The sequence below is a fragment of the Bemisia tabaci genome, chromosome 3 (assembly GCF_918797505.1).
Source record: "Bemisia tabaci chromosome 3, PGI_BMITA_v3".
Taxonomy (NCBI): Eukaryota; Metazoa; Arthropoda; class Insecta; order Hemiptera; family Aleyrodidae; genus Bemisia; species Bemisia tabaci.
Window position 1 is genome coordinate 9975182 of NC_092795.1, and position 21863 is coordinate 9997044.

Consider the following 21863-nt stretch of genomic DNA (forward strand, 5'->3'; position numbering starts at 1 on the left):
CACATGATTTTTCGGACGTTCCGTTATTTTATTGGACAAGGAACGAAATGAAAACCTGAACGTTTTTCAAGATTCCTTCAGTCGAATTGTGGCAAGTGTTTTCTCACGTGAACGGCGGGGAGGAGAGGGGACTTGATTTCTCAAATCGCTCCATATCTGTCTAGTGGGACTAAGAAGATCAGTGGCACTAATTAAATTTGTACTTTTAATTGAATTTAGTGTTTGCACTCAGCTGTGAATAGTTACTCTTTAACTTTTGGTGTCCGTGCGGTCAGAGTATGGAAACTCTGTTTATCTTTCTAACTGTGTGATAAAAACCAACTTGTGTACATACATCTTCGTTGTGATCCTATAATTCAGTGCCTACTTACTTGTTATTTCTGTGTCTAAGTACTGTTATTCCAGCAATTTCATCCAGAAATTCGGAAAAGGATATTCTTCTCATCTTCGGTATGTTCGCTTTTTCTACTTCTTAGTTGATATACGTATTGACGGCTTTCCAGGACTTCTACCGCCACGATCAGTCAGTCGTATTTATTAGTCAGGATTACAATTTGTTATTACTTTTTTTTTCCTATTGCAGTGAATCATCCTTTAGATTCTTAACCAATTTTTTATACCGTTGAGTCACGGAGCTTTCGATGCTCAAAGCCTCCACCCTGCAGAACCAGTATGAAATCACTTGTCAATTCGATCATAAATTAAATAGATGACTAATGGTACCTGCTGACAAAGTTGTTGTATGATGCCAGTCTCAAAAGAAATTGAACCCTCTGTTTTGGACAATGCACTAACTTCGATCAGTTACCTGATTCACTTGTTGCAGCGCTTATAGGTTTTGGTTCAGATTCAACCAAAAGAATGAATTTCATCCTTGATTCGAGAGTTTGGATGAAGAAAAAAGACAGTGGTAATGTCATCAAACTGCTTAAATTAAGCACCGGTGTATATTGAAACTACCATTAATGAATGCAGTAGATTGGTGGTTCATCCAATGACCTCAAAATTCATGCTAGACGAGTGGGCCTTTGTTTACCTTCCGCTTGCAGGGGGTCATTCTGTCACTTTCCATCAGTGATCAAAGAAGGGCTTTTTTTTCATCCAAACCATAGTGGACCGCAACGGAACGCATCACTTTTTTATCGCGTTCCACTGGCGCAATCCAACTGTTCCATGTGTTCCAGTGGAACGCTTGGATCACTCTTCCAAGGTAGGTTGAGGTTGGTTCAGGCTGGTTGAACCAACCCGAACCGCTATCATCGCGATCCATGCGTTCCACGGATAAAAAAAAAGCCCTAGATTGACCAATAGACAATGATGCTGCTATGGGCAAGTTTGTAAATTGGTCTCCTTTGATGGCAGTCAAAAGTAAGCGACTGCTAACTTACTTATCTGACAGGAGCTTTCCACTGTATTCTAGGGTTCAAATTTACACTTGCTCAGATTAGGCATTATTAAAGTAGATTAAAACAGGTGTGGTGTTAAGGTAGAGCTTGTGCATTGTATGTTGAGATACATGTCGAAGTATCGTCCATGTCACCACTCATCAGAGGGTGCCATCTGACCGCATGTATTAACTTGTAGAGTGGTGCTAATTCAGAGGTAATCAGAGATTAACGTTTGTCTCAACATTTGATGCACAAGCTCTAGACTGTTTTGAGCTGGCTCAAAATAGAATTACCCAATGCCGTTAGCGTTATTGTTGTTCAATTCCGCCTGAATTACTCACCCAACGACTTGAATGTTGATGTATGAACGCTTAACATTTCTACCTCAACTCACCAGTCTCCAGAGGTCAGTAGGACTGTTGATTTGCATTTGAGAAGTAGGAAAACTAAATGGTATCTGATTTACTCGACAACACTTTCAGTATCAGTAGTGAGGTTTGACTTGATGTAAACATGTACGTACCACTAAATAAATGTCCCATTGGCAGAAATTCAAAGACAAACAGAGGGGAAAAAAGTGCTTGATCGAGCACGTGAAAATGTGAAAGACCCGCAAAATGTAGAAGGGAGGAAAATTTTCAAAGATCACAAGCTGAAAGTCGTAGAAAACACAAGAAAAACATCATCTTTTTTTTAATTGGTAAGAAATTTTGTGGAAAGTTGGAGGAGGGGGGAGGGGGGGCATGAAAGTGTGGAAGTTAGGAAGATTCTGCACTCCTAAATACAAAGAGACAAAGTCAGTGAACTTAATCGGAAAGAAAATCATAAGTGAATAGAATACGAGTATTAACAAAAAAATATCTAGATTCTACAAGAGATCAGTCGGAAGACCCACTGGAGCCCTCCCTAGTGTTAGTCGGTTACAGGGTATAAACTACCTTCCTACCACTGAAAGACCACACTAGACTGTCCTAATGTGAGAATCAGAATCTTGTTTCGATGACAAACTGTCTCTTAATAGTAACAAGATTTCCATGCGAAGACAGTCCAGCATGAATAAAAAGGAACCTTGTTGATCGAATATGATAAGAATCCTTAAAGATCCAGGATGAGGAACATTTTCCTTTCATATTGTTGTCCCACGATGAGCACTTAAATTAATTTACAGCTGGCTTCATTTTGCCAATTTTTTCAAGCAAATACCGAAGAACATAAACACACCACTCACTGCACAGAAAAGTAATGCTTCAGAATTTTCATGAGCCCTTCAAGTATGTACTAACCATCTAAGTAATTACCCTCAAAATGTCAGGTACCTCCAGAATTTTTGTACCGCAAGAAGTTCCCATGTTGGAAGGTCGGAATCCATTTATCCTGGTACTTACTGTTTTTCCTTAGTTATAAAAGTTTAGCTAGATAAGCGGGTTTTATGAAATAAAACTAGATTTATATCAAGTAAAAAGAGTAGGTTTAGGTACTGATTCCTAAATTTAATTAAGTTCTAAAATTACGCAGCACATTTTAATTACTCAGCATTTCAAATCTTTGACATACACATACTACTGTTCTGTTCAAGAAAGGAGGATACAAATCTTACATTGAAAACGTCACGTTTTCCCCCTTTAGCAGTCTTGTTCGATCCTACGTGAATCAAATTCTTTTAAAACTTAGATTTTGGGAAATTTCGGCCCCCTCATTCCGTTTGCCCTCCTTAGGTCTCTCAGGACCCTCTTTCTTGGCTGTCTCAGAGTATGGTTACATTTTAAACGTTTCTTCCAGTTTTGATAAAGTGAATCTAAAGACTGGATTTCCATTCCTATTTTTTGTAGAATGAAAGGACAATCGTCGGATGCTGACAAAAAAATTATTTGATCGTCAGAAATATTCAATGTTACTGATAATTGAGCAATTGTGTGCCTCTCTGAGCATTAATTTTTCTCCGGTTAACAGGGGATGCCAATTGAGTGCTCTGCGGTCTAGTTGTTATTGTAACGAAGTCGATTAGCCCTTCAAATGGACGGTGACAGGGTCATTCCTCCAGCTGGCGCCTGAGGAATAAGAAGGGTTGCAAGCAAGAAGGGGACAAGGGATTGAACTTGCGGCGCGAACCGGTAAATGAGCGCGGGAAAAGTTGTCCCTCGGTCGCGGAATTCATAAGGGGAGTGGATCCCTTTTTAAGTCTTCCACATCTCCCACCGCCTATCCCTCATAATTGTAGAGTAATTGCGTATGGGTACTTCGTTTCATATCCAAGTCGACCTGAATACGCAAAAAAGGGGAGAAAAAAATGAGGGGAAAAAATTACCGACTTCAATTCGCGTTTGATTGCACAGTGAAGGGGTCCTCTGAAAATTGGCATCACTGGCCGGAGTGCCGAGGGAAACTATAAGCCTTTGAGCACCCTTGCGTTTTCTTTTAAACCAGCGAACCGATCATTGAAATTGATAGCCAAGGCTGTAGACAAAAAATAGTGTATTTTCTTCGGAAAATACATACATAGGGAGTATGGAGCTATTCAATTGGTTGCAACTGGTGGTTCTGACTGACGGAGGAAGAAAATGATGGTCTGACTGTCGGGTCTCTTGTCGGTTGCCGTTAATTAGCAACTCCTTAGCTCCTTTGTCCATTGTAGTCATCCTTTTTTACCAATAGAATCCCACCATACCCCTTTTGTCTTCTTTGTCTATAGTTTTGTCGATCAATTTCAATAATCGGCCCGCATGGATTGCGGTCGACTATCCCAGCTAATCGTTTTAAATTCGATTTCCTTTGGCCGGGAATAGAATCCTACCTTTGGAAGTCCCGAAAACAAGTTAGTTCACAGCCTCATACTCTTATTATCAGGTTTCAATCGTGATAAAAATCAGATCAGTAAATTCGAAATTAGGTACATTTTAATTGAAATCGACGAGAGAGAAGAAAATAATATCGATTGCTGTAAGTGCGAAACCACGTATTTCCATTGCGATGTTTCGAAATTTCCGTTCGTATTCGATATTTTCGAAGTGAAACAAACCGACTCTACTCACATAGCTTGAAATTTATTCAGACGGATCTGCTCAGAAAAATCAAGGAAGTCTTAAAGAAATTGAGTCAGCCTACTACTAGACTTTCATGGAAAAAATAAAGCATGACAGGATGTCCACTATGTCGCAAACGGAGGTACGTGATTTTGCACTTCGGCCATCGATAGGTAACTTTTGCGCGCAGGAGCAGTTTTTTTTTTTTTTCTTTCTTTTCTTTTCTTTTTTTTTTTACTTGAGGGAAAGACAAGAAAAATCTGCAAAGGAAAGGAGCGTACGATGAAAATCGCGTGTTCTTCACTAATCCGCGGTAACCTCCTAGCGAAGAGCAAGGGAGAAGGAAAAGGACGGGGATGAAAATAATGTTTACCAAGTTTATAGAAAAAGATATTTTTTAAAATGAGGAGGCTCAAAACTCACAGCGTTTCTGGGAGGAAACGGAGTGAATTTTGAAAGGAATGAATTCAAAAACTCAAAACGTCGTTTATCGCACGAGAGAACGTAATTCTATTCCAAGGTTGCCAAAAAGCGTTTCAAACAATTCAACTTTTTACGAGAATGTAACCATGCAATTTTTGTCCACATTATATCTGAATTTTGCATATGAAAACTAGAAGAACAATCAGTTGAATTCCCAGTTAGCGATGCCGAGGATTCTCCTGGTAAAAACGCAGTTTGCGAGGGGAAATTTTGCAACATTGAAATGTAGTCACGTTCTTTCGTGGCGGGAACAACGAAAAATGGGTTGTTAAAAGCTGCCGAGGGCGGTCGAAAGTTTCACCTGTCCACGGAGCCGAGCTTCTGCCCCTACCTCTGGAGCGACGTCTCCACGCTGCGATGCCAAGGAAAAACGACTTACGAGCCATCAGACGTTGCCATATTCCCTTTGATAAATTACAAATCTACAGGAAAACTTCACTGGAAAAAAAAACACATTGGATCTAGAGTCCAGACTCTCGAAAACATCGACAAGAAAAAGTACTCTTGATTCAATCAGAATCTAGCTTAAATCAAGAATCAAGCCTCTTCATTTAAACGGATTTCGTTTTGATTCAAGCAAAAATCCGATTGAATCAAGAGTATTTTTTCTTGTCAATGTTTTCAAGAGTCTGGACTCGAGATCCAATTTTTTTTTTTTTTTTTTTCCAGTGTTCTCCACATTTTTTTCTAATTTTTTGCGCAGTTCAGTGTCAAATATTATAAAACTTCTAGTCATAATATTCATGAATTGTGTAAAAAATAAATGTTTTACCGGGGGAAATGTGGCAACACCCGAAAGCTCTTACGGTGTTTTTCCTCGCGACGGCAGCACAGCTCCAGGCTCAGGTTACTTACCTTTTCACCGTCTTCGTCCTTCGTCGTTGTTGTCGTCCGGGGCTCATTTTTATTCATCGACCTTTGTTCCGCGTTCGCCGGAGCCCCCCCTGCCCCCCCCCCCCCCCCCAGCAATGTCGCGAACGGAAGCGACGCGACGGCAGACGGGCGGGACCGCTTCGAGATGCGGTCGCGAACTCTCCGGATCACGCGCGGGAAATTTAAAATTTCCGCCAACAAAGTAGCACTACCGTGACAGAGAAGAGAACAACGAGTGCAAAAATGGCGCACGGTTAAAATAAACGCACCGAGTTGAATCAGTGGGCTGATTTCTGAATCTGATAGACAAAGCTATGATCGAATGATAAAGTGTTGGAAACTTCTGTTGGAATTCACATTTTGCCATAAGGAACCACGTTTTCGGCTCATCCTCAGCAGTTTCTCTCATTTGCATGGGAAATGCATCCCAATGGGGCACATTGGAAAAAAATACTCATTGGATCTAGAGTCCAGACTCGTGAAAACATTGACAAGAAAAAATACACTTGATTCAATCGGATTTTTGCTTGAATCAAAACGAAATCCGCCTAAATTAAGAGGCTTGGTTCTTGATTTAAGCTAGATTCTGATTGAATCAAGAATACTTTTTCTTGTCGATGTTTTTAAGAGTCTGGACTCTAGATACAATGTGTTTTTTTCCAGTGCATGTATGTATAGGTACTCTAGCGAATGCGCTTGCAAAAAATTAGTTTGGTTCTTAAACAATTGTAGATGTTTCTCAAAAGTTATGTTATTCGAAAAAAGGTGGTTCCCATTTTAGGGGAAGGCAGAAATTCGTTCACATGTTTTGTTTTTTTTTTTTTTTTTTTTTTTTTTTTTTGTTTTTTTTCTTTTTGGGAAAGCTTTATCGGAAAATTACGTTTCATTTTTACGCCATAGAACGTCATAGAAGACGCTCCTGCAATATGGCCGTTTAACCATGAGACACCCTGTATAAACATTCTAATATCTCCAGGATTTTAGCGCCTAAAACGAGGGAAGAGTTGGCGGCGGGGACCGTGCGAGGGATTTGGCGCTGGCAAGTTTAACAGCCCCAAGTTTTATCTGCTCTCACGTCGGTGGATACCCTCGCGGGACTTTCAAATCCCGTTCATCTTTAAACTTTCCGTGAACGGATCCTCCTCGGTCGCCGCAGTCCTCGCCCGCGCCGCGCCGCACACTGGACCGAGTCAGCAAGAGAAGTCGGACAAAATTTGGAAACTTTAAGCGCTCATAACTCCGTTTACCCAAAACGATGAGGTTCTAAAAGTGGTTCCATTGGTTTCCTCGTGAAATTTTCTTCTCGAAACACCCCTTAATATTTAAAATATGACGAAATGAACATCAAAATTTGCAGTTTTAGTCTCAAATGTTATGTCCGACCTCTCTAATCGACTCGATCCACTGTGCGCCGGGCGCATGCAAAGCGAGGACGAACGAAACCAACGATAAAAGTTCTAACCTTTACGAATAGCTCCTTCCCGAGCAGTTTATTACCCCGCAGCCCCCGCGTCTTCGTCCCTCGGTCGTCTTCGTTGCATACGAAAATCTGGTCGATTCCTCAACGTAAAAAGCGTATCTCAATTTCTGCATGAGCCCTGTAAAACATAGATTTATACTGAGAACAGGGCTCATGTCAAAATTGAGATATGCTCTTATGTTATGGAGCGACGAATCTGTGCGGCGGTCGCGGGGAGGTGAGGGCGTAGAAATGTAACCGCAGCATTGGGGAATTTGAATTTTATAAGTTTCAACGCCTGGACCAGAAACCGGGTTGTGTTCGATAGCGAAGGATGGGGGATGATTTTAAAAGAACTCGTGCAAGTGTCGTTGAATCATCGGAGCCCTGTATGTTTACCCCAGGGAGCATTAGAGGAATAATTTGACTGTTATTTTATTCTTAGCAGGTGTGAAAAATATCTGGTGGCGTGGCCATCTTTGCGATTTATCGGTTGATCTGACGTTTGAACCGCGTTTAGCAGAAAGGAAACAAGCCACATCAGCTATCGCCAAATTTAACTGGACAGCCTATTAATTCTTTACGAGAAAACGTTTCTGCGGATTCCTACGAAAATTTTAAGGAATACGCTTCGTAATATGTAGAAAGTTCACTGAAATGTGCACAAACATCCACACAAACGTTTAATGTAAGAAATTAAATCTCCCGATTAAATTTGGCAATAGCCGATGCGGCTTGGTTCCGTTCCACTTAACGCGGTCCATTTAAACCTGTGGAAAAGGATCGATAAATAGGGTGTTCGCAACGAACACCGTAACAATCGATTCTTTACCTTCTAAGCTTCAGGGGGGTATATATCGATGATCGATCATTCACGCCTTGCCACTGTAAATGTAATAACATGTAAATCGGTGATTAAACTGAGAGACTCCACTGTGTCAAAGGCTCAGAAACCTCCAATGAGACTTTCTTCAATTTCAACCAATTTACCCCCATTTTTAACCAAAATCCATGATCGTTCCCTCTGAAGAAAGAAAAACTTGTACCCATATAGTTGTATTTTTTTACCGCTAAAACACCGTAATTCACACATAAACTGTTAAAAATTTCCGTGTTAATGGTCATACTTTGCGTTACCTGGAGTTACTCTTCAGCGTTACACTACCTAAGAATGTCAGGATTGGGATACGTCAGAAAATTTTACAATCCAAGAAAACCTGTCGCTCAGTTTGCAGATCAACAATCCACAGAACGCTGAGCAACTTACTAAAACAGCCAAAATCTCCACGTAACAGGGTTGCCACAGTCAGGGAAAACCGGGAAATGTCAGGGAATTCTTAAAAGTCAGGGAAAACCTGAAAATGTCAGGAATAATGACGAAAATGTCTGGAAAAATGACGAAAATGTCAGGGAAAAATCCTTGAGTCACCTTTTTTTTGCTCTCTAAGAAAGGTTTGACGTCTCGAACAACCAATTCGCCTGGAAACTATCTGTAATATGTCGTTTTAACCATCTGGCATATCTTTATAATTGTCAGGGAAATGTCAGGGAATTTCATCTTTTAAATTCTGTGGCAACCTTGACGTAAACTTGGTGGCACGCAATCATGAATTTGCAAAAGACCGAGCTCCAATCGAGCGCAATCAAACTTCTGTGTCCTCACAGTTTTCCTCGCAACTTACGAGGAACTTCCGTTGTAAGTTTACGCACGCCAATTTCGCGCTCTCCGGATAAAAATATCCGACCGTGAATTAAGTCGCCTTAAACTGTCTCTCGCCTCCGAGACAACCGGGGGAATCTGGTCGCCCTTCCCCAAGAAAAACACCGCGAAAAGACAAACGGAACTTCGGGGATGATTCGCAAAACTTACGAAGTTCGCGTAATCTTATTACCGTAAGATTCCGATCCGATACGATATCGGGATTCACGAATAAGTTTTATCGGAGCGTTGGCGCGGTTCGCCCCTCAATTATTCCCCCGTGCTAAGGAAAAACGCCGTATGAACCTTCAGGCGTTGCCAAATTTCCTTTATTAAAACACGAATTTCCTGGTAAACTTATGAACATCTTTCGCCCAATTTTGCAAATAATGTTGTGTGCAATTTCACCTAAATTCCTGAAAATGTCAAGGAAAATGTTGACTTCCTCAATAATGAACATTTTTTCTAAAGGAATTTGGCAACTCTTGAATGTTCTTACGGCGTTACAGTATTGCGGGCGCAGGATTTAAAATCGAGCTGTACCGCCGCAAGGCGGGTGCCTATCGGCAATCAATCTTTTTTGAGCACACCCCTTTATCGGAAAACCCCTAAATCAGTGCTAAATACTGTTCTAAGCTGATGCAGTGTTTTTTCTGCTTTGCACAAGCTCGGCTGACGTCGTCAATAACTCCAATATTTTATTGGAGAAAAACTCAAATATTTCCAGGTTTGATTCTAGGTAATCTTGGGTTCTTTTTTTTAAATGATATATATTAGACTTTAATATACACATCATGTTATTGAACGGCATCCTTAATGTTTGATCGCTGCTTTGATGGAAAAAGCAATTCTTTTTCCGTGAAATTCAACGTCATAACTTGTGACTGTATATGAATCAGTGAGAACAGAAACACACCAACTCGGAAACTCAAAAATGCTCAATTTTCATGAAAAACAGTCAGTTTTCATGAAGGTCGTTGAAGTTAGCGCAGCTGTTCAAAATTGGACCTTTAAAGTGCCCTGTACTTGTCTTTCGGCACCAAAAATCTTTTTCTTAAACTAACTTCTTCTCATACCGTGCACTTTTGTGTGTGTCCTCATTTTTTTTCATTTTTCCGAGTCGGTTTGTTCCCGTTCTCACTGATTCACATATCGTGGAGATTTAAGGAGATCCTCAATTGAGCATCATAAAAAATGCAATTTTAACGCATCGCGAGTAATTTTCAACGTCATAACTCGTCAAGCATAGTATCTTGTGACGAAGGGAAGTTTAAAAAGATCCTAAAGGAAGCATCATAAAAAATTTAATTTTAACGAATCGCGAGCAAAAATCAACTTCATAACTTCTAAAGCATACAGCAGGGTTGCCACAGCCAGGGAAAATCTAGAAATGACAGGGATTTTAAAAAGTCAGAGAATACCTGAAAATGTCAGGGAAAATGACGGAAATGTACCGGGGAAAAATCGTCAAATCGCCTTCATTTGCTTTCTCGAGTGAGTTTGGCGTTTCGAACAACAAATTTTGCCTGAAAACTATTTCTAACTATGACTTTTTAAACATGTGGCAGTTGTTCAATTGTCAGGGAATTTCACCAAAATGTGTCAAGGAAATCAGGGAAATGTCAGGGAATGGAGATGTTGCATGTGTGAGGAATTTGCAATTTGACTGTTGATTCTTATGTAAAAGTTCGCGAGAAACACGATGGCGCCACTGGTTTTCTCTGAAATCAACTCCCATGCAAGCTCAAAAAAAGCTCTCACGTTGAGGCATAAATGGAGGGGATATCTCACGCTATGCTGAGAGTTCACATCTACATCCAGACAAACTCTCCATGCAAAGATAGGGAGCAAATACATTGACAGGGCTGCCATTTTATTTGGGGACTCCAAAACTAAAAACACGGCATCACTGCTAATGTATTTGCTCCGTATCTTTGCATGGAGAGTTTGTCTTGATGTAGATGTGGACTCTCAGGATAGCGTGGGATATCCCCTCCATTTTGGCCTTACTTTGAAAGCTTTTTTTGAGCTTGGGAGTTGATTTCAGAGAAAACCAGTGGCACCATTGTTTCTCTTGAACTTTTACATAAGAATCAACAGTCAAATCGCAAATTCCTCACACATGCAACATCTCCATTTCCTTCTCTAAATTCTGTGGCAATCCTGCTTATAAAGCATGCAGGGTCCTGGCACGAGAATGAGCCTGTTGAAGAACCGACTACGAACACGGCCCAGAGCTTTGAAGAGCGGAGGGTAAAAATCGCTGCCTCTGTGGTGGCGGCGGGGACTCCAGCGTGGCATACGTCACCCACTAAAAACCCGGCGCGCGGGCTAAAAATACCCCCGGAACCCCCCGGAAAAGGACGCAGCCCTCCAGCTCCGAGGTGAGGAGTCGCGCAGGCCGAGATTAAAAATGAAAATATGACGTGGCGGGGGGGAGTTGGGGGGGGGGGGGGGTCGGAGTCATCAAAGTGAGAGGGCCTCCGGGGATAAGCTCGGTTCTCTTTTACCGACCTCATCCCGTTTACAACCGGAGCGAATCCATAAACATGATTGTAACCCGCCCCCCGCCCCCATGCTGAGTCGCGCCGAGTCTAATTTTTCGCTAAAAAAGGGAGCTTTTAAGCTCGGGATTTATCGCAGCTTTTAGCCGCGTAAGCGGTCTGCGTGTGTGAGATGTGAGCTGGTCGATAATCGATGTGTCTATTCGCTTGATGAGGAGGTTCCAGACAACTTGGTACCTGGGTGGAAAGCGTCGTGCTGTGTTCCCGTGCTAGAATAATTGGGAGCTGAAAAATCGAGTCGTTCATGCTTTCATTGGGAAGAAGTGACATAAGTTCACTGGAAAAAAAACACATTGGATCGAGAGTCCAGACTCTTAAAAACACCGACAAGAAAAAATTCTCTTGATTCAATCAGATTTAAGCTTAAATCAAGAACCAAGCCTCTTAATTTGAGCGGATTTCCTTTTGATTTAAGCTTAAATCTGATTGAATCAGAGTCCTTTTTCTTGTCAATGTTTTCAAGAGTCTGGACTCTAGATCCAATGTGTTTTTTTTTCCTAGTGTTTAGCAGAATTTCACTCTCGAATTTGCCGCTAAGAAGAAATTGATCTTAAATCAAACACAAAAACTTGTAACGTCGCGAATTGAAGTATGAAAGTTTTTACCCCACTGTCAGTGATGAGCGAATGTGTAACTGCGTTCGCGCCAAGGTATTATTTCAGCGGTAATCGTGATTACCTGCGAGTAAGTCGAAGCTATAAACTCTTGAAGGCGCTCTGCGCAACTATTCCGCCACGGAAGTATTGCGGAGTATCAGACGAGAATGAAGGCGCACTGCCGTATGTAAATTGACTGCTATTGTTTACCACTGTGTCGAGTCCAACTGATCCCACGATATGTGGCGTCTGTTCGATCGATTTCTGTTAAACTATTTACCACGTTATATTTTTTGACGGTAAACACAAACTTGAACTCAAATTATGAACCCTATATTATACACCACATTATTTTTAGTCCTATTTTCCTTTTTTGTTTTTACCGGAAAAAAAACCACGGTCCCTGATTCTAAATCGTAGCTATCAGGATAGTTATTTTGGTTTTTTATGGGGAAAATTAGAAGGGAGTCATAAATAATAACGCGTCGTCTAAGTGTCGCAGCAATTTTAGCGTTCGTCCCGCCAGCGAGGGTCGGCAGGGCGGTGAAGACATCTTCGCAGTTTGACGCGCCTTCAATCCGGCGGAGCTGCAACATGCTTACACCCGTGGTCAAATAGTTGTATGTCACGCCTGCCGTAAACGAACTCAAATATCGATGGTTCCACGCGAAAAGGAGCTTATTTACCTGGATTGCAACGTTGCAAACCACAGTTAATGCTTCAATTTCAATCAATATTTTTTAAAAGATACGCACAGATTTGCTGAAAAATTTACAAGAATTTTTCGAACGATTTTAATTGAAATCACGGAAATTTCGTCGCGACATTATATTTAGTCCTATTTTCCTTTTTTTGTTTTTACCGAAAAAAAACCACTGGTCCCTGATTCTAAATCGTAGCTATTAGGATAGTTATTTTGGTTTTTTATAGTGAAAATTAGAAGGGAGTCATAAATAATGACGCATCGTCTAAGTGTCGCAGCGATTTTAGCGTTCGTCCCGCCAGCGAGGGTCGGCAGGGCGGTGAAGAGATCTTCGCAGTTTGACGCGCCTTCAATCCGGCGGAGCTGCAACATGCTTACACCCGTGGTCAAATAGTTGTATGTCACGCCTGCCGTAAACGAACTCAAATATCGATGGTTCCACGCGAAAAGGAGCTTATTTACCTGGATTGCAACGTTGCAAACCACAGTTAATGCTTCAATTTCAATCAATATTTTTAAAAGATACGCACAGATTTGCTGAAAAATTTACAAGAATTTTTCGAACGATTTTAATTGAAATCACGGGGAAACAAAATTCGAAAATCTTAGATGGTGGGTTTGGCGTAAGATGCTATCTCGGCTCCCAGCTGATCGATAGATTTTTGTGAAATTTGATGCCAGGGGGTATTTTTTAACGTAAAAGTCGGATTTTCGAAATTCAAAAATCCAACGTGGCGGAAATGTCCTAAAATACCATCTTGGCGCATCTGGAATTATCCAAGCTTGCAATCGAAAAATCTTTTCTTTTTCAGGTCGACTTTAAAATCGATGGACTGGTAACGTTTATCTCTCTGCAGAGACCCTCTCAACGAGACGAGATCTATCTTAGAAGTTTGAAACATGACCGCAAAGATGTATAGGGGTAAATTTCGGGTAAATTTCCGAATTTTTATTTCCGCAAATTTCGGGTAACGATTTGAATTATTTAGGCACCAATTGGAGTTTGGCGCATTTAGCGCATGGCGCCTGCTGTTGAATTCAAACACTTGTCTCAATCGGCCAGAAAATTTTTACTTTCTCGCTCCCATAGGGTAGAGAGGAAGTATTGTCATCCTCCAAAAAAAAAAAAAAAAAAAAGTTGAAATTTCATCATTTCTAGACGTTTTAAGGTCCCAGGAGTAAAAATAACCATACTTGAAAAAATGTGTGTCCGTCCGTGTGGCGTCCCCCAAATCTGTCTACAGCGATATCTCAGAATCTATCTGTTCGATTTCATTCAAAATTGGCACAGGACACCATATCTATGGTCTCCTTATGCACGTTCAACGATTTTGAGGTACGCTAAAATTTGGGGGGGCTACGCTCAATTGTCCATTTTTAGCAAAATCACACGGAAAGCTCATTTTGAAAGACTGTAAATTTTGAAAAATGTCTTTAATTCTTTAACAATGGGCATCAAGCACATCACCTGGGTCATTAATTTAAGTTCCAAAAAGATCTTTGGACTAAACTCAAAATTCAAGAGATACGAGGCCCAAAAGTAGGGCACTTTGCTCCGCGAAACAGCTCATTTTCAAGGACTGTAAATTTGAAAAAAAATAAAATAAAATGCCTTCAATTCTTCGAAAGTTGGCATCAGAGCACCACCTGGTTCATTAATTTAAGTTCCTACGAGGTCTTTGGACTAAACTAAAAATTGAAGGGTTACGCGTCATATAGCGAGGAGAGCACTTCGGTCACACGGAGAGCTCATGGACTGTAGATTTTGAAAAAATGCCTTTAATTCTTTGAAAGTTGGCTCAAAAGCACCATCTGAGTCATTAATTTAAGTTCCTAAAGGATTCATGGACTAATCTCATAATTGCAGAGGGGCCGATAGGAAACGCTCAATTCTCTGATAAATGAGTCGGAGCGCTTCTAGATAATAGCAGCAAACGCTTTGAGTCAGGTGAAACCTAGGAATTCAAATGCATTATATAATGCATCATATACTATTTCCAAAATTACTCCGTAGGTAATCACAAAGCAAAATTAGACAACTAATTAGATACATACTCACATTACAAAGGTACTATGAATCATCAAGCTAACGCCAAGAACTGACACTTAGATCTTTATTAAAAACTAATATGTTTGTTGTTAATGAATTTAGAATCCCGGCAGATTCCATCTTTTGCGGTTCCTTTTTACGAGGTACTAAGCACAAATATAATGTAATAATTCGGCACAAATATGACTGATTTAATGCTTGTTAATGAAGGAGGTTATAATTGTTATAACGTGACGTTTGTTGACTTGTCTCTCGTTGACGTTTGTCGATGGCGCTCTCTATTGTTTTCGCTTTGAGTTACGGGGATACGCGGTAAGGAGATGGCGCTCCTGGCGGGCGTGTCGTGAACCTTCCAGCAGGTAGATTCGCCCGCCAAATTTAAAATTTGGGAGATGCTAAGCGAAAACCGTTTAGTTTTAAGACTATTTGAACATCGAATAGTCATTCTACCCATTCAAGTAGATATTTGATGGCTTTTGACCGTGCTTAAGGAGAGATTATAATATAAAATCGTATCTGAAGTATGATGTCAATGAATCTAATGGATCCTAATGAATCGTAGAAAAGCTAAGATTTTTACGGATCGCCATCTTTGACAGGAGACTTAGTTAATCAATTACATATTTAATTGAAGATGCCTCATAAAATCAACAAGTCGAGTCCGAATATATGAATTCACCACATATCGCGAAGACATTTACAATGAAGTTCAATGGTTTGAATAAAAATTTCATAACTATTATCCTGTGATCAAAATTCCAATCAAACTTTATGATTTTGTAAAATTGGCAGTATTTTTCTAAATATTCCAGTAAAAGTGTCTATGCCGGCGCGAAGCGCCGGCTCGAGCGAGAAAGTCCCGTGCGGTCCCCGCACCAATCCGCTAAGCGGATGGGGGGGCGAAGCCCCCAAATGCCGGCGCGTAGCGCCGGTACGCGGCGCGAAGCGCCGCGCATAAATTGGCCGGAGGCCAATTTTTTTTATACGTCTTTAGATTGCTCTTAAAACCCTTTCTTACCTCCTGCACTCACAATGTGCTTCAATTTCCTCATATTCTTTTTGTTTCAGTTTCAAATGCGCGTCGCGTGAACAGCTTTAACTGGAGACGAGACCTGCAATCATCTCGTATCCATGTAAGTGTTCATGAACTTCATATCTTTGTATCATCATTTAATGTTAATTGGATTACATGATTTTATATCTTCTGTTTATTCCATTTCCTGCATGGTGAAAGTCCAAAAAGAAGCTTCCTCACAAATTGCAACTTGTTCCGAGGCCAAAATTTCCCCGTTTCCCCTGCTCTTCCGGGCCACGTTTTTCCTGCTAACTTTTCAAAAGCGTGCAAAAAAATAAGTTATTTTCCGTCTCTTGACTTTTGATTGAAAGTATCCAGACCTCAACCCCTTTTCTATACCCCCCTTTTTCTCCCCCCCCTTTCTATCCCCTTTTTCTTTTCCCCCTATTTTTTGTATAAACCTGCGGAGGGTGTCTACTGTCTACCGTCAGTAAAAACGAGAAAATGTCAGGAAATTCGACGTCATCAGGAAAATCGGTCATGGTTCTTGGCATTCCGAGTGCGTGAAGCATTTTCCAGCGTCATGCAGCTCATGGCTGGAAAAAGTGACAAATTTGATACAATAATCCATCAATTATGTTGGTTCTTGAAATGAATCGAGTGTCAATTTATTCGCTTAAAAAATCAGAAACTCCTTTCAAAATAGTAGGAAAGAATAAAGAAAATCCAAAATGAAATTTTAGTTGATACCCTGATGAATTTTTTGCAATTACAGTATGGTCCAAAAATCTATACGGATGAAAAAAAAATGTTGGTTCATTCGAGCATCGAAGGTTTCGGTCTAGGCAACTGAAAATAATGCTAGCCAAACTTCAGTTTGTTGTCAGGTGCATTAAGACTATACTGCCGTGCTAAGGAAGAACGCCGAATGAGTCTTCAGAGTTTGCCAAATTTCTTTTATTAAATTTTCGGGAATAAAAAGTATTCATAACTTCCTTCAAAAATAAATATTTTGCGAGAGAAAATTTGGCAGCATTCGAATGCTCGCACGGCGTTTTTCCTCATCACGCGCGGCAGTATAGTATGTTTGTACCAAATACTGTAGATGTCCGAATCCAAGTTCGATTTTTACGACCGAAACTTTTGGTGCCCCATATGAAGCAAAATTCGGTCCATGCAACCGAAGTTTTTCATTTCCTCCGTGCACACAAATCAACAGAAAAATTCTTAGTTTTCCTATCATTTTATTTCAACCACTCTCGGCAGATGTAGCATAAGCTGGCAGCAACGCACGGAGTCGCGAATGCAGTCAAACAGAATTAGCGTATTCATCCGGTTTCGCAAATTGCACCCGTTTCGCGAACCGAACGGCCGCCCGGAAACAGTTAAGTCTTCGAACGCTCGGGATGGAGATATTCCCTCTTCCCGCGCACGCGGGGGGAGGGGGGTTAATTTGCCATAGGGCAAGAGAAGGGAACGAGCTGAATTTTTAAGGATACGCGTATTCAATTAAAGGCGAGCCAGTTTTTCAACTTTAATCGTAAAACTAAATTGTTCGCCCGCTCCAGGAGCCATTTGAATCCGACGTCGTCATTATCTTCAATCAGACGAAGTTTGTTTGTTTTTTTTTTCAGGCGTCCTCTCTTTTTTGTGTCTGCTACTGTGTTCTTCCTTATCTGCATCCGACTCGCGGCTCTGACGTCGAGCGGGGCACATCTGCCGCCGAGTGCGGGATCGGCGTGGGGTGAGGGTAAAGCACTTGGAATAAGTTCTGGCTCCGCTTAGTGTGTGTATCGCTTGTTGCCTGCTTTTCAAAGTGAAGGCGCTCTATAACGCCGCCGGAAGTGTCGCGCGCGCGTAGTGAACCGCAAGCCGCTGGATTCGAGGAGAGACTTGGCTCTCGAAGAATTGATGGTTATCCTTGAACATTTTCTGGGCCTTTTGTTCTGACGGATACGTCCGCGAAGTCAGTAAGACAGTGAATGCGCGTATGGAATGAAATTTTTAAACATGACGAAACTTTTGAAATATTTTTGAATGTTAAAATTTTATTGTAACTTTTGAGTCAGTGCAGTGCAAACGCGGGCCGTTTGTTTATTCCGTGCGTCCAAATGTTGCGTTAGCGATTCTTTGCATTGAACTTTGATCATTGCCAGAGCTAGAACTTGGTGTATGAAAATCGCCCTTTTCATACTCGGCTCCTCATTGGTCTAATTTCCTCCTGGTTTCAAATTTTCCGCCAAGGCTGAAACGAAACAAACGGAACGGATTTTGGATGCTTGGAATATTTGGAGCTTAGTTAGACTCCTTCACATCCGTTCGGGGAAGAGGTTCATACTCTCGTTTCTCTTACCATGGACGTATAGGGTATCTCTTTGATTAACCCCCACCTTGCTTATTACTCCGGTCTACCCTAGTCTTGGTGATGAAGTTGTGAATTCTCCCAATTAAGACAATGTAAATGTTCACTATTACTCTCACTTTTCGTTCGACGATCTACCGGACCGATTTTGATGGTTTTTGCGGCTACTAATGGGAAATAGTTCCGCTCTTCTTAGATTAGGACCCGCGAAGTGGGTCTTGGGTGCTTTCAGAAGGGTTAGGCCGCGTAGCGGCCAGGGAGCGTAGCCCCATAGTATACGACTGTAGTTAAACTCAAAACTACTCATTTATTTCCAAAATGCAACTTGGTGCGTTCATGTTATATTCGGTCCATTTCTGAATCCGAATGAAATGTACCAAAATTATGTCTCAGAAACGAAAATTGACAAGAATGTCGCTGGGAATGTGAACTTTGCCGAAAAACCATTTTACCGCAGACTGCACTTACCCTCACCAACACCACCACAACCACAACTTTGAACTTTGTGCCCTCAAATGAACAAACAGTGATCCGGCGTCATATCTCCACCCCAGCACGCACCCTCGCTTTCCTTGCACGAGTCGTGGAGTCACCCGAAGATGAGGAACACTGTCGCGCTAAAGAAGAACGCCGTATGAGCCTTTAGAGTTTGCCAAAAGTCCTTTAACAAATTACGACTTTTCGGGGAGATTTGTAAATAGTTTTCCTCCGATTTTTCAAAGAATTTTGTTCGTAATTTGATCTTAATAGTCAAAAAATTTGAAGGAGCAGTATTCATAACTTCTTTCAAAAGTAAATATTTTGCGAGAGGAAATTTGGCGATTTTCGAATACTCGAACGGCGTTTTTCCTTAGCGCGGCGAAATATTTCCCTTTGAAGCGCCAGTCTCGGGCGCGCGAGTGAAATTGAGACCGTTTTACGTTTGCCGAGGGAAATTTTGAGAGCGGATTTCATAATCGAATTCCTATGCGTATTCAATTAAGTGTCATCCTGCCCGCGCCAGCCCCCCTAGGGGGCCGGAGGGGTTGCGAGAGGGGGCGGGAAGCACCACACGCGTATTCAAATGACTCCGCCATATCGCGGACCCGAAAGTTGAAAGCTTCGCTCGAATGCGCTGTTGTCGCGGTGAATGCGAACTTCTTTCTGCTGCATCGTCTCTGATAAGTCAAAGCGAAAGCTCACAGGGTGTCTGCCGTCACTAAAAATCGGAAAATATCAGGAAATTTGATGAAAGGAAATCAATACTAAGAATCGGAAATGATGTCATCAGGAAAAATCGGTGAAATATTAGGAAATTTGATGAAAGAAAATCAATACCAGGAATTGGAAATTTGATGCCATCACTTTAAGTCGGAAAATATCAAGAAATTTGATAAAAGGAAATCAATTTCGGGAGTTGGAAATTTAATGTTATTCGGAAAAATCGGGAAAATATCAGGAAAATTGGTCATGGATCAAGAAATTTTAAGCTCGAAAAGCATTTTACAACTGCACGCAGTTTAGCACAGGCGAAAGTGAAAATAACACATGGTTTTGATTTCCCAAGTTCGTTCCCACTAGGAATTTAAAAGTGGTCGTCGGGTGTCTGATAGGCTGAAAATCAAGCGCGGGAAATCAAGTCAGGATAGAGTGGCAAAATGTCATGAAAAATAAAATCTTGAAATTTCAGAAATGTATGAAAGATACTGAAAAATATTGGTTCCTTATCATGTTTCGTAAAATGTACAAATTGTGACTTTCTTCTATTTTGTGTGTTTGAGTGCGGGTTGCATTGAGGCCTAGCCCCTGAAAAATATGAAATATTTCCCAGCCTCGTGAATTTCATGAAATATTTAAATGAAATTTCCAATCTTTCATTTCTTTCTTACCGCACAAACCTTCGATGCCCAATCGTTTTCCCCTCTCTCCTTCACTTTTTATTTCCAGTGTGATGGCATCGCTGGCTGCCTGGAGGAAAGCTGTGCGTGGCGTTTTGTCGTTATAGCTTTTCGGAGATCTGTTTAATGCAGAAGCACGCACTTTTCGCCCCCCCCCCCCCCCCCACGAACCGAGTTGCCTTCTGGACGAATAGCGTTTGCATATTGCTCATTTCTGTATCCGTACCCTTCTCGTAGCTGCGTCCCCTCTGATGGCGCGCTGTTGACCGGCGTCGATGGAAATTCTCGGCATTTTTTCTCTTTGCGTCCCGTTAATCGAATTTTTGAGTTCTGCAGAGCTCTCAGTGTTCGTTTGAATGCAGGAAACTTGATTTTTGTAAGAGAAACTTCACGTGATTCGTCAAGGTTCCAGGCGCGGTCGGACTGACGTCGTGCGATATATCGCATCGATTATGCCATAAATCTTGGCAGATTTTTAATTTCCAACTAAAAAGAAGACGATATATGGACGTATTTCTACCAAACAGACCTATGTGGAGGTGAGAAATATGGGGTGTGCTCGTTAGTTCTCTTTGCGTAAGAGTGAATGAGAATAATAAAGCGCCAGTGACGTCAGCGGCAACGAACGAGAGCCGCCACAACGGGTAGATCGTTGGAGGGAGTCTTTAACTCATGAGCCCTGTCCACAACGCTCTCTTGCCATGCCCGCGGCTCATGACTCCCGCATTCAGATGGAACATAGGTCTGTTTGATAGAATGTAATATCCCGCTTTTCCAATTCCACAAAAGGAATCACGCCCACTTTTACATTGCTTCCTATGCAGCTTCGACGAGCACACCCCATATTTCTCACCTCCTCATAGGTCTGTTTGGTAGAAATACGTCCATATAGCCCCTGCGCATGAGCCTGAAGAATCATTCTAAAACATAAAAATTGCAAAAATTCAGAGAAATGTAAGCAGAATCTTCTTCGGAAAAACAACCTCTTATTCGGTTCAGAAATCGATATCTGTATTTTAAAATATCGTGCTTCTTTTCGTTCATATATATTTCTTTTTTCGTCATGAATCTGTTATCATTTTCTCACCCTCTCGTTTTTTTGAATGAGCATAGTCATCGAAAGAAATATCATGTCTCCATAAGTTTGTGAAATCACCTCACAGTTTGACATTACGGCCCATGATCGGGAAACGCCGCCATCATTTCAACGCTTATCTTCATTCGACATTCCTCCGCGGCCTCCCAAAACCTAGCCATCCCTCCTGGTTTCTGCCCTCACGCATGTTTGCATAAGGGGTACATTACATCCCTAGCGTAAATATTACCTTGCGGTGAGCTAACCATCACCTTGCGGCAAGGTATCGGCCTATCCACCCTCACCGAGCCCTATCCGAGCCCTCGCCGGGTCAGTTCGTGGAACTTAACGACTGGGAATAATTATGCATGGCAACGCTGGAGACGAAAATCGTACCCAACACGGGGTATTTCCCGATGCAATGTCGCCTTTTTCAAGCCCTGCGTCTGGATTTGGGTCTACAGTGTTGTCATACGGTTTTAATCCCGGTCGTCGAGTTCCTTGAACTGGCTCGGCGAGGGCTCGGATAGGGCTCGGAGAGGATGGATAGGCCGATACCTTGCCGCAAGGTGATGGTTAGCTCACCGCAAGGTAATTGTCTGATTTCCCCTTTATAAAAAATAATAATTATTATAATAAATTCTAGACATCAATTTCTCAGCATTCTCAACTCATATCAGACCAATTCACAAAATTAAA

At 41.5% G+C, this 21863-nt stretch overlaps 1 protein-coding gene across 7 annotated transcripts in view; it reads left to right on the forward strand.

The window, feature by feature from the left end:
- Nucleotides 1–122: 122 nt before the first annotated feature.
- LOC109030972 (uncharacterized protein CG43867) overlaps nucleotides 123–21863 on the forward strand; it is a 259857-nt gene continuing 238116 nt past the window's right edge. For 6 of the 7 annotated variants that reach the window (XM_019042216.2, XM_019042220.2, XM_019042219.2 and 3 more), the window contains exons 1-2: nucleotides 123–450; nucleotides 15904–15968. The gene's annotated coding sequence lies outside the window, so the exon portion shown is untranslated. Of the gene's footprint in view, nucleotides 451–15903; nucleotides 15969–17484; nucleotides 17601–21863 lie in introns of all 7 variants that reach the window. The other variant, XM_072297737.1, reaches the window with a different exon arrangement.